Raw genomic sequence first — 12675 nt, forward strand, 5'->3', positions numbered from 1 at the left:
CTTGTAAATTAGAAAACTTTACATGAATATAAAATGTTTATAAACATTCACGCTGAGGTCAATTTTAGACCCCCCACTCCACTCTGCATTCCAGAGCTTTTAAGTACCGTGACCCCTCCACCACCTCACGTCTCCAAAATATCTCTAATACGTGATTTTAAAACTTTAAGATCAACCCGTTAAAGTATAAAGAACAACACCCCATCATGTGTTGCCTGTTAATACCTTAAAGACTTTTACGCTTGCGGTGTGTGGAAATTTATTTCAAACTTTCGAAAAAAGCTGTTGCGAATGTGTTATCAAAAATAAGCTGTGTCTTATTACATTATTTTAAAAACTTTAAAATAATGTAATAATGTGTTTAAAATGTATTTTCTGGGCAAATACATCATGTGTGTTTGCGTTGTGTGTTAATACTTTTAAAGTTTAAAACTTATAAACTGATAAGTGAATACTTTTCGCTCTCGATAAAACAATGGCGGGGGGGGGGTCGTTCTAAAGCAACACAGCCAATTGAAAAATGTCTTGTGTTATGTAGGCGTGGTTACACTATTGGCGCATATTCTTAAACGCTCCGGCCTGACAGGGTCGCAGCGCGTCCCTGGTGCTGTCAGACACCGCCCCTTGTTGGGAGCTGTGAAGATGGCTTCTTTGTGTGGAGAAACATCGGGGTCCGCTGCTCTACAAAGTGTAGAGGTAGGCGGCTAAAATATTTTTTCTGATCGTAGAATTCTTGTATCGGCGCTTAGCGTATGTCATTTTAATACTTGGTCTTCTTTTTTGCAAAACCCGACCCCGCCCTCTGCGACGTGTGACAGCGGCGGGCGTGTGAGTTCAGATGGGGTACCAGATATTGAAGAACTGCCGGGTGTTAGCGATGATACCTTGCTACAAATGATAAATATTAACGAAAAACCTTAGCTCAAAAGTGCGTTAAATGCTCGATATTTTAGGTACAAAGCATGTCTATTTTGTTAAGCCTTCATTTACTTTTTCCTTTAATATAATAAAGAGGATGTGGATGGGTCAATCTTCAGACTACTGGCACAACTGAATGTTTCATGTCTATGCTTGTGTGTTCGGCCAAATATTAATAAAGCTGATGCCCAACCAGGTTTAGTTAACGATGTCCCTAATGAGCCCAATGTTATGGCCCAGATTGTGAAAGCAGTAGTTTATTGCATCTTCAAACACTGTTTAAAGGGGATCCTGGTTGATGACTGCCCGGCCTGTTTGATTGACCATCCCGGGCAGCGGGGTCACACATGCCTGTCTGTCGGCTACACAGATGGGTTTGAAGATGTGACGTTTGCCGCTTTACAAATTTATAAGTCTCTCAGTTTAGCCCGAATATTATCGGCTGTTCTGTACACCGCCAGGTGTCTGGGTTCGTACACCATTTCAAATGACACTGAGCGGGGCATAAAACAGTTGCTGAAAAACATAATTGAGGATCGCTCCCCATACGAGCATGTACACACCATACTTGAACAGCTGGATGAAAAATTAGTAGACGTGACTTTTGATGCGTTGCAAAAGAAACACCATTCTTATTTTTACAGATGCAAAAAAAAAGATCTATGTAAAATGTGAATACAGCTTTCACTCTGTTTTACAGACCCGGGTGTGCCATCGTCCGAAGAATGAAGAATTTCGAATGTATACGTCTGAATTCTTCCTAAGAGTGCTTTACACACTTCTCTACAAAGCTTGATATGCAAAACAAAGAGTCAAATGCTAATGTCCTTAAATTTGTTAAAGAGATAGATGTGTATGTCAAGAACTTGAGTGAAATTATTGCAGATCTGATGTTTTCAGATCAGAAACGGAAGCCTGGGGGGTTCTACAGTGTGTATTCCAAAATACAGCGTGTTTTGCACAGAACCTGTGGTAACACCATCCCGCTGATTACGCAGGCAAATTTTTTTGCACTGTTAGATCGGATCGCCCAGTGTGGTTCGCATGGCTTTAGACATGGGGAGCGGAAGGGGGTTATGAATGCTTTTACAGATGCCTCAAAGTTTCTCAGCAATGTTGGGGTGGTGGTTACGTGTACCGAACTAATTTTCCACACCAACATTTAATTGTTGAATGCAAACAGGAGCCGGTAACGCGTGTGTGCTGCGTTGTTTCAGTGTTTGAAACACCCACTGTTGAAATAAAGCGGTTCACATTTCACATACTTGCAAACTGGAGTCTGTAACTTGTGTAAAAAGTGATGCTGCGCTGTTTCTGTGTTTGAAAACCCACTGTTGAAATAAAGCGGTTCACACTTCACATACTTGCAAACTGGAGTCTGTAACTTGTGTAAAAAGTGATGCTGCACTGTTTTCTGTGTTTGAAAACCCACTGTTGAAATAAAGCGGTTCACATTTCACATACTTGCAAACTGGAGTCTGTAACTTGTGTAAAAAGTGATGCTGCGCCGTTTCTGTGTTTGAAAACCCAGTGTTGAAATAAAGCGGTTCACATTTCACATGGTGTTTGTCCTGCGAGTTCTTTCCATGAGACTTTACGCAGTCTGTGTGTGTGTGTGCGCTTACAACTCTGATGCTTTTGAGACACGGCTTGTGCAGCGTATAAGCATCCCGGGATCTCGTGGCCCTCACCAGACTCCCCGCGCCGCCGTAACTACCCGATTCCCTAGGGTTATAATAGAGTGCACTCAACCCCGCTGCAGACATGGTCCCCTTCCAAACCACACTTTCACACACCTAAAGCGAGGGATGCGCCGCCTTGGGGCTTTGGGACCCTGAGGCTCTGGACCGACCGGCCAGGGGGGAAGGCGAGAGTTCCGACCCTTAACGACACACCATTGGGTACTGAGGGGGCGGGACATGCACACATAACAACACGCCATTGGCTGGCAAGGGGGCGGGACATCCAACCACCGCTGACTCCCATTGGCTGGAAAAGGGGGCATGGTACCTGTCAAGTTTGATGAAAGGTGTCGCTTTATACTACTTACGTCTTTGGTGGGGATGGTGTTGTCTACGCAGAAGTTAATGTAGACAGTGACACAGTCCACCATGCTGTCTATGTCGTCCCCATGTCGTTCGCACAGCACATCCCAGTCGGTGGCCTCCAAAGCACCACGTAGATCCTCCATAGCCTCCTGAGACCATCTCCTCACAGTCCTCATGGTCGCAGGTTGGCGCTGGACAATGTTGGCGTGTATAGTGGTGTAAGCAAGACAAGGTTGTGATCTGATCTGCCAAGGGGGGGAAGGGCTGTGGAACTATATGCATCCTTAGCATTGACATATAACAAGTCCAGTGTTTTGTTTTCTCTGGTCGGGCACTTAACAAACTGGTGGAAAGTAGGCAAAGTGGTGGTAATAGATACGTGGTTTAAGTCCCCTGAAATAGCTATAAAAGCGCTAGGGTGCTTTGTTTGTAGCCTGGCTGTGACTGTGTTTATGACGTCACACACTACCTCTGCATTTGCCGTAGGTGGAATGTAAACAACAACAAAGATGGCGCATGTAAACTCCTGCGGCAGATAGTATGGACGCAGTCCTATGGCTACCAGTTCGATGTCCAGGTTACAGACGTGCTCCTTAAATATGTCCAGGATTACACCATCTGTTGTTGACAAGCACCGCGAGCCCCCCTCCTTTCCTCTTACTGCTTTCAGTGTTTCTGTCCGCCCGCACCGTCTGAAAGCCGTCGATGGTAACGTTCGAGTCTGGAATAAGTTCCTGCAGCCACGTCTCGGTGAAACACATGATACTGCATTCACGATACTCCCTCTGGCTCCTCACCAATGCTCCCAGTTCGTCCATCTTGTTCGCTAAGGACCTCACATTTCCCAAGATGATCGAAGGAAGGTAGGGTTTAAATCTCCTTCTCTTCACCTTTCGCATTGCACCAGCCCTACAGCCTCAGCTTCTCCTCCTCAGCTCCTCCGGCACCGATGGCTTCTCTCCAGTGAGTAGAGCCAGACGCGCTAGCGCGATCAGCTGGTCCCGCGTGTAGACAATGCCTCTGTAGCTATCGGCATTGCAACCCGATAGAAACAGAGGTCCGAGTATCAGAAAAAACAAGAAAAAGTATCTCAGCTTCCTAGTATCCACCATGTTGTGATCGCAAATCTAGTTGCCGGCAAAGGTATGAAGAAAAAACACTAACACACTAGCATTAACTAACTGAAAGAAACAAAAAGACAACAAAAAGACACATAGCTGCTGTAGCAGGCTGCCACTAACACGGCGCCATCTAGGTGTTCATAGAATGAAGTCATTCAAAGGTTGTGGGTTTGAGTCCCACCAGAATAACATGTCATTTTGATTCAGCCTTTTGAAATCCTCTAGGGATTGGTGTTGATTAAGTAAAATAGAGGACTTCTTCTGAGTTGACAGTCAAAAATGAATCAGCAGCCACAAGGGAGAAATTAGCACTGGACCTAGCCAGTGATCACATTATTCCTATCCTGTAGTCCTTGCACTGGCTTCCTGTCAAGTTGACTTCAAAACCCTCATGCTCACCTATAAGGCTCTCCATGGCTTGGCACCTCAGTACCTGTCTGAGCTGTTATTGCCCTACTCCCCAACGTCCCAACCTTCACTCTTCTAATTATGGTCTCCTATCTGTGCCCCAAGCTCGTCTACACTCTACGGGTGACAGGGCCATCTCCACTTATTCCCCCAAACTCTGGAACTATATCCCCAAGGATATCAGAGAGTCACCTTCTCTAAACTCCTTCAACTGTATTTACAGTTGAAGGTTACTTCTACTGTATTTAGTACCACCATCTACCTCTAACTGTGTATCCTCATCCTGCTTATCTTGTGTATTTTTTATTTTATTGTTGTCATTCTGCAAAGTGCTTTGAGAAGCCACCTTTAAAGGCACTATATAAAGTAAAGTTTATCATTATTTTTAATAATAAACAGTGCATTTAACACTGAGCACACATAGTCCTTCTTTGAAAAGGATTGCAGGGGTAGGGAACAAGCTTTTCACATGTGTTGTTGAAGACTGTATCCTGGCTTTGTTGCAGGAAATATCTGAATGCCATCATCAGAGCAAGGAGAGGATTAGGGTTTTAGGAAAGTCTTTTTGACGCCTGAAACTGTGTGGTTCCTGGTTTCAATAGCTGGCACTCTACACCTAAACAACAGAGAACACCGTTGACATGGCTGAACTGCCTAGCGGACATTTTGTCGCGTTCTTCTGACCTGTATTTAATGCAATTCTCTAAAAATGTGGCACGTTATATGTGTGCTACCTTAATGGAGGGTGAGCGCACTCATAAGGATCATAGATTTGATGACAAGCATCTAAAAATGAGCATGAGAAAATGACATCACGCTCTAAGGTTGAATGGCACGAGTTATCCTGTTCCCTCCACAGAAAATGTGTGTTTTAAAGGAGGTGTCATGTTATTTTTTGCCAGACAATTTTGTGCCGTAAGAACAGCGTGGTTGTTTAATTTATTGGTCTGAAATTGGTTTAAACTGCAGGGAAATAACAACAAAAAAAACAAGTGCTTCTTAACACAGAGATACTGTAGTTGGAGATATTTGGCAGCAGTGGGATTCCAACCCACGCCCCCAAAGAGAATGAAGCTTTAATCCAGCTCTTTAGAGCGCTCGGCTGCATTAGCCTCGACTGCCTCATACCTCACACTGGCTCAGAGAAAACTGGGTGGCTTGTAAAGGCTGGTAGGAGAGGAAAGGAATAAATGCTATAAAGGAAAGAGCACTATCAGTAGGGTGCATCACGAGGTATGCAGGGTATGCAGGGCTACAGGTTGATTTCACAATGCCACATTTAATTAAATAAAGGAGAAACCGCATGGAAAACAATATGTTTTAATAAATCATCTTCTGGATTTATATTTCGGTCTTTCACCTTTGAATGCATAGCTTGGCCTTAAATCTTTACTCGATTACAGGCAGCCCAAACAGTTCTTAAGGCAGAAATCGAAGCCTGTTAGCCTTTCTGCTAATAATGTGTAAGTGTTCACCAAGGATTTCCCTGCAGATCATGTGCCCCCAAACCAGTTTCTCCATTTTCCTCTTCCTGTCATTGTCAGTGAGCACAACAAGATGGGAAGAATGCAAGACAGGGAAAAGGTACTAACTGTCAGGAGTGGGATTTGAACCCACGCCTCTATTCAGAGACCAGAACACCCCACCAATGGAAAGACAGGAGTCCTTGAGTCTGGCGCCTTAGACCACTCGGCCATCGTGACGAGCTGCGTAAGTTAGTCTGTTAAAAGCACCAGTAGTTCACAAAAGTGAGAAATGCTTTGCTGGAGAAGCGCCACGTTGCCTGTTGTTGCCTAAACGGATCGCGGAAATCAAATATTCGGATCGATTCAGAGTGTGCTTTACAACCTTTGTGTAATATTTTAAATTGTTTTTAAAAAAGTGTGTACCGTGTACTATGTTTAGGACTAGTTAGTGTGGTAGAATATGGAGATCATCTCCAGCTCTGAGATCAACCGCAACAAGACATCGTGTTGAACAAAGTCAGAGCCCAGCTGAACGTGTGCTCAGTGTGGTGTTCAGGACTCAGGAGTATTGTTGTGGTTCTAATTTGGACGAACTGCAGGGGCTCTGAATCAGAACATTTCAATTTATCTGTTCAGTAAGTTAAAATGCAGGACACGTTAAAATAGGATTATTACTTTATCTCTGTCCCGTTTGTATATAACTGAATGTACCTTACATTTTTAAGGACACATATCTACTAATGCGATACTCATTGCAAATAGTCCCAAAACAAGCACGTCCGGCAGCTGCGGGGTTGAAGGTGAACATGTATCATATTCTAATGGCTTCTATTTCCATTGATGAATGAGACAGATTCACAAGGAGATCCTTCACACGATTAAGCGAACACATTGCCTTTTCTGTCTGATGTAGAGGCTACATTTGTGTCAGCAGTGCTATACAGGTAAGTCGAATACACTTTCAGGGGCTGCATCTGTAACGCTAAGAGGATTGTTAGAGCACAGTTACATTCATCCACCCAATTTATTCTTTGATCATCGAAGTGGATTTTTTTTACTTTCGCACACGATTACATTCGCCCACACAACATATAATCCCTGAATGTCAAATGGCTCAATAACCCCATTTTCCCCTGGTAACCACCAGTGTACAGTCCCGTACCATTCAAAAATAAAACAGATATACTCAATTGATATATTCAATAAACAAATATAAAAAGATATTGTGAAGAAGAGAACTCTTATTCTTCATATAGATCCAGGTTTACACAATTAACTTAATGCATACTCAAAGTACCTGAAGTCTTGCTCTGCTGTTTTAAATATACATCCAAAGCATTTAGTTGTGTTAACTACCAAATTATTTGAACTAATTTAACGTCATATTCAGGAAATTCAGAGAAAGTCTTCAGACTTGTCGTGGCTGTTGAAGAAGCCATCTGTTGAATCTCACCCGGGATTTCTTGAGAGATCGTTCAGCGAGTGAGTCCTCCTTCTGCACTCCGCACTGAGCTGAAAGCTGCACGAACTCCTCACTGCATGTCATGTACTGTTGCAAGTGCGCGCGTCTAGATGTGGAGCACAGCGACAAGAACACCTTGAACTTTTTCCATAAGTGAAGGAAAATTCAAAAGAGCATGAAAAGTATGGATCGTATGAAATATCCATGGTACAACTTGAGAAAAAACTGAAGGACTAAACAATGACTTTTGATGATTACAAGAGATTCAAGAAACACAACCATCCACACACGGGCTTGGATCCTGAACGCTTAAGTTAAGAGACAAAGTGAAGGATACGAACTGTAAACTCTCTTCACGTCTTACAGTTTGTGAAATAAAACAATTTCTTACTTTCTTAATAATTTCTTACTGCTGATAGACGATTTATTGCATTTTAACAAAATCACAATTACAAACATTTTGGGTTAAACTGTTATTCACATACTTAACAGAGAGAAATGTTAGTGTTTTCAGGTGTGTGACCCCATTTCTCAAAAAATAAAAAACAAAAGTTATATGAATTGAATTGTTCTACTTTTTAGGCTTGTATAGTCTTCTTAATATTTCGGTTAAATCTTTTCTTCTGTAGTTATTTCAGTTGATATTAATATTAGTCCTGATTTACAATTTTTGTACATGGTTCATCTTAAATAATTTTGTAATTAGTTTCAGTTCAAATCACACCCAGGAGCTACCAAAACTGGTAATGTTCACATAATGTGTAATACAATAGCAGCATTTTGGGTGGAAAACAAAGAGTATTTCCTGGGATGAATCCTAACACTTCATAGGCGGCGTTCTAGGACTTCTCGCTTCAGATTAAGCGGTCAATACATCATAGATTTCTACTCAATCAGTATCAGCAGTGTTATCGCTACCAAACGCTAAATATAGACCCTAACAATACTTTGTAGAATTTTCGTAAGAAAATCCAGAATTCTACTGAAGCAATCAAATTTATACTTTTCTTTTCGATTGAGAAGAGAATCATTATGAAACTCAAAACATGCCTGTCTTTTCCTTTTTTCGATGACAAATGGATTATTGAGGTGTAAAGATGGGTTCAAAACCAAAATCATCTGCTATTGCTGCTGTTTCTTTGATAGTTTCTTCAAATCCTTCAACTGATCATCGATATCGAGGAATAATATTATACAAATTGTGGTTTTCTGTTAATTGCCAATTTTATTGTAATTACATCTTCGTTTACAGATGTCTTGCATGTATCACTAGGTGCGGAGTGGAGTCCTGCCTGGAGCCATGTCGCAGGCGGCGGCTCCCCATGCTCTGTCTGTGCATCGTGTCCACTCGGGGGCTTTTCCACGATCTGTGTGAGGAGGGACAGGTGTGTCCAGTAGCTTGTCGAGCGGAAGCCTGGGGCGGCGGAGAGCTATGATCGTGCAGACCTTGAGGTGTCACCTCTTTGTCTGCTTTCCCGCCCCCCCTCCGCCCAAGCTCTGGTCCAAAGTGGCCCGGCAACCCCTCACACCTGCACGTGTCACAACCTAAGGTGTGGTCATGAGACACCCGTGGGGTGTTGTTCTGTTCTTGCTAATTGTTTCCTGCCCGTCGCAGGCAGGAGTCCATGCGAGGAAGTTGCGCTGGACAGAGCTCAGAGGGCGCAGCTGGGTGGCTTTCCTTCTGAGTGACGTTCCCGCAACACTCTCCCGCTCCTCCTGGTGTGCTCATGCCGCAACACAGGAAGGCTGGAGCAGGTGGCTGTGGGCTGCGCGCGCAGCCGAAAAAAGGTCAGTTGGGACAGCGTTAGACTGAAGATTATGAGGTCCCTGGTTCGATCCCAATGTATTTCCGGTGCCTTCATGCACTCTTGCGCCAAACGCACATTCCTTCTGTACGCGGAGCCGATCATTTGCAATTGGGCTGTGCCGACAGAGCAAGACGAGCTTTGTCGGCTCAAAAGCAGCACAGGACCTGCAAGAACAACAGAAAGATTAGCATCCAGCGGGGGCCTCTTTGTGAGCCCAAGATCTCATCAAGAATCGGCTCCAGCAACAGGGCTGGGCGTATTGTTCCATACTCCGACCACTCTCGGTGTAAACAGGTCCTTCCTGGTCTCTGCTTGAAATGCACTTTCCTGCGTTTGCTTTGGTGTAACTGGCTTCCCCTGCATGGGCGAATGTGAAGAAGATCCTTAGTAAGTCATTGAAGAAAACCGAGAAGAGGTCGGAGTGGCCTCTGTCGTTCATCAACGATCCAGTCAGGCAGTACTCCTCTGTAAAGCGCCGTTCGTTCACATCGATTGGCTTTTTTTTGCCTTCATTCGCGCAAGTAGTAAAAGCAGACGCCCCTATTCTGCCATGACCCGGATTCGAACCGGGGTTGTTGCGGCCACAACGCAAAGTACTGACCACTATACGATCACGGCGAGTTACTGATACACACATGGCAGGGCGGAAAAGGCTGTGCTCTCTTCGTGTGACCTAATTCGGAAAAGTCCTGACGTTGCATTTCAACTGAGCCCCAGTATACATCGACCCTTCGACACTCTGAGTGACAACTCTCTTGCGTGTTTTCTCATATTTATGTAGTTTGCTTGCATGATGCCCGGAACAGTGGGGTTGTGTGCTCCCATATGGTCTAGCGGTTAGGATTCCTGGTTTTCACCCAGGTGGCCCGGGTTCGACTCCCGGTAGGGGAACGTGTCAGTTTTGCCTCCTGCTTTCCAAAAGTTTAGTACCGTGTACGAAGGAGCCGCATTAAAACCACTCGAACGTGCAAAACGCGCGAGAAGAGGGGGCGCTTGTTTCCAACCGAAGACTTCTCGCGTGTGAGACGAGCTGATCATCGCTGCAGGAGGTGGGAGGGTTACTCTGGTAGACAGGGCTGACCTCCGGCAATAGGATTTATACTCTCAAAGATGATATTTGCACTTTCTGGAGAGGCGATTTTCTCCACTTCAGTGGCCCGATTTCGTCGATTGCGTGGAGAGGGCTGTAGAATGTGGCGCCGCCTTTCCTGCTCCGTCCATGACAGGCGTGCTGGTCTCTGCAGAGAGAGCACGGTCCTTTAGCGCACTCCAATAAAGGCACTGGAAGCAGCTGAATCGCATTGGCGAAGCTCAGCACTGCTGGGCAGGGATTGCCACCGTTTCCGTAGTGTAGTGGTTATCACGTTCGCCTCTGTAGCGGCGAGGCTTATTAATAAGGCAGAATTAAGTGTTTCTGAGCTTTCCCAAATTAGGCCTCATCTCTATGTTCATCTCTGTGGTGCAGCCACAGAGAAACTATTCATGCAGGCTGATTTAAGGTTTCCTTTGATAAGGTTTCCTAGGACAGCTCCCAAAGGGGGATGCACTTAGCTAAGCCTGGCTATCATGATCAATGGTCATCCATTGGCGCCTATCTGTCTAGGGAGTGCCAGATGGACATCTGGACTGCATTCCTAGGTGTCAGGAGTAAGTGACTCATATCTCACCTTGATCAACCAATCAGGGACTGGTAGGGCCGAGTAACCCACGTGGGACTCTGATGCCCATGGAACTTTCAGCCAATCAACGAGCTGAAGTTCCTCCAGGTAAAAACAGGCAACACAGAGAGCCTGAGAGATTCAGGAGATTCAGTGGAGACTTCTGTTGACTTTTCTAAAGGGAATTCAAAGGAGAATTCCAGGGCAGGACAGTCCAGGAGCAGAAGGCTCCCAAGGGCAGGACATTCTCGCAGCGCGCCTCCTGACCATCCTGAGACTCAGCCCGGACAACCACCGAACGGCCAGTGTGTCCGAGTGCCAGAACTTTCCTTTGTTCTAAGAGTCTAGAGCGGAGGTTGCCAGAGAGTAACCAGAGGATCCACCCGAGGTTAGCATCAGCAGCAGGCCTCGTGAACAGGTCGGAACTGTGGAAAGCTGAATCACTATTCAGAACTAGCTCTTCATCAGGAACGAACCGGTCCTCTTCCTGACTTGCTGGGACCCACAGTCATCTTTTCTCCTGTGCACAAACTTTGCTAGTTAAAGCCAACACTAACTAGCCGGTCAGTGAGCATAAGCAGCGCACCGTCGCAAGCTGCACAGCACAGCCTGGCACACAGCCAGAGAGCGCGGATTGGACAGCAACAGCCTGCAACTCTTTCTTTGAGCCCGCAGGAGATCTGAATCCCCAGAGATTGGATGAATATTCAACTTCAATGCATTACAGCTCGAGAATTCAATTGCTATCCCAACCAGTTGATATCAATTTAATTCCTAAGAGTTATGTACTTGTTTTGAGTATCTAATGTAGAAGTTATAAGCAAGTTCATTTATGAAACGGTCTTAATGAATGATATACTGAACGTATGTCCTCTTGATATATGTAACTCTTCGTAACTGATTGAATATATACCTTTTGTATTCTGATAACCCTCTCGATAAGATCTGTTAGGTTTATATGCATATTCTATGTATTAATAAATGTATCCTCGTGTATTAGTACCTGTGTGTGTGCGTTGTTTGAGTTATGTCGCATGGTTGGATTCTAAAGCCATCAAAAGAATTAACTTTGTGATTTACTGCTACAATTAATAATTGTCACAGTAAATGCCCAAACCCTACAGAACTGGTGCCTTCAGAGAGCCACTACATTTACATTTTGGCTATGGCAACGTTACATATTTGGCGTCCCTGGGTGGGCGTGGCAAGACTGAAATGAGTCAACCAAGCGGAATAATTCAATATAAAACGCCGCGGGTTTCATACACGACAATACAGTGTGCTGAAAGCTGAAAGGAAAAAAGTTCCCCTTGCTCTTTAAGCAGTGCTTGATTGTTTTGTGATCTTTTGCAATCTACCGGGTTGATTGCATACTTGATCTTGTGGTTTTCTGTGGTAAAACTGTGATTTCGTACTTAAAAGTAATACTCTTTAAGTTTAACGATGGTTTCTAAAAGGTCTGAATTCGAGTCGCTATTAAGCACTCTCTCTAGCAGCGACAGGTCTGACCACGATCTCCGTCATATCTCCGTCAGCGGAGAAGCTAGGAGAATAAATCTCCATTCTCTGAGAGAGCTAGCGAAGGACATAGAGAGATTTGACCCTGCAGTGTTAGAGAATAATATCGAGAGTTATATTCAAGACCTCAGGTATAACCTGCAGTTCCTGCCAAATGCCACAGAACAGGAGAAAGTGTTTCTGGTCAGGAAAACTAGCAGCAGAGCTGTACATGAGTGGATGGCTAGGCAGATGAAGAAAGTCTGTGATGACTTTGAAGAGCTGTGTC

General features: G+C 44.5%; 1 non-coding gene across 1 annotated transcript; it reads right to left on the bottom strand.

Annotated features, from left to right (window-relative positions):
• Positions 1-6087: 6087 nt before the first annotated feature.
• On the bottom strand, positions 6088-6198 carry trnal-caa (transfer RNA leucine (anticodon CAA)). Its single transcript has 2 exons — positions 6161-6198; positions 6088-6133 (listed from the first exon to the last, which is right to left on the bottom strand). It is a non-coding gene; the product is annotated as a tRNA-Leu (tRNA).
• Positions 6199-12675: the final 6477 nt, after the last annotated feature.

This window comes from Atractosteus spatula, chromosome 10 (genome assembly GCF_055471065.1).
Source record: "Atractosteus spatula isolate fAtrSpa1 chromosome 10, fAtrSpa1.hap1, whole genome shotgun sequence".
NCBI lineage: Eukaryota > Metazoa > Chordata > Actinopteri > Semionotiformes > Lepisosteidae > Atractosteus > Atractosteus spatula.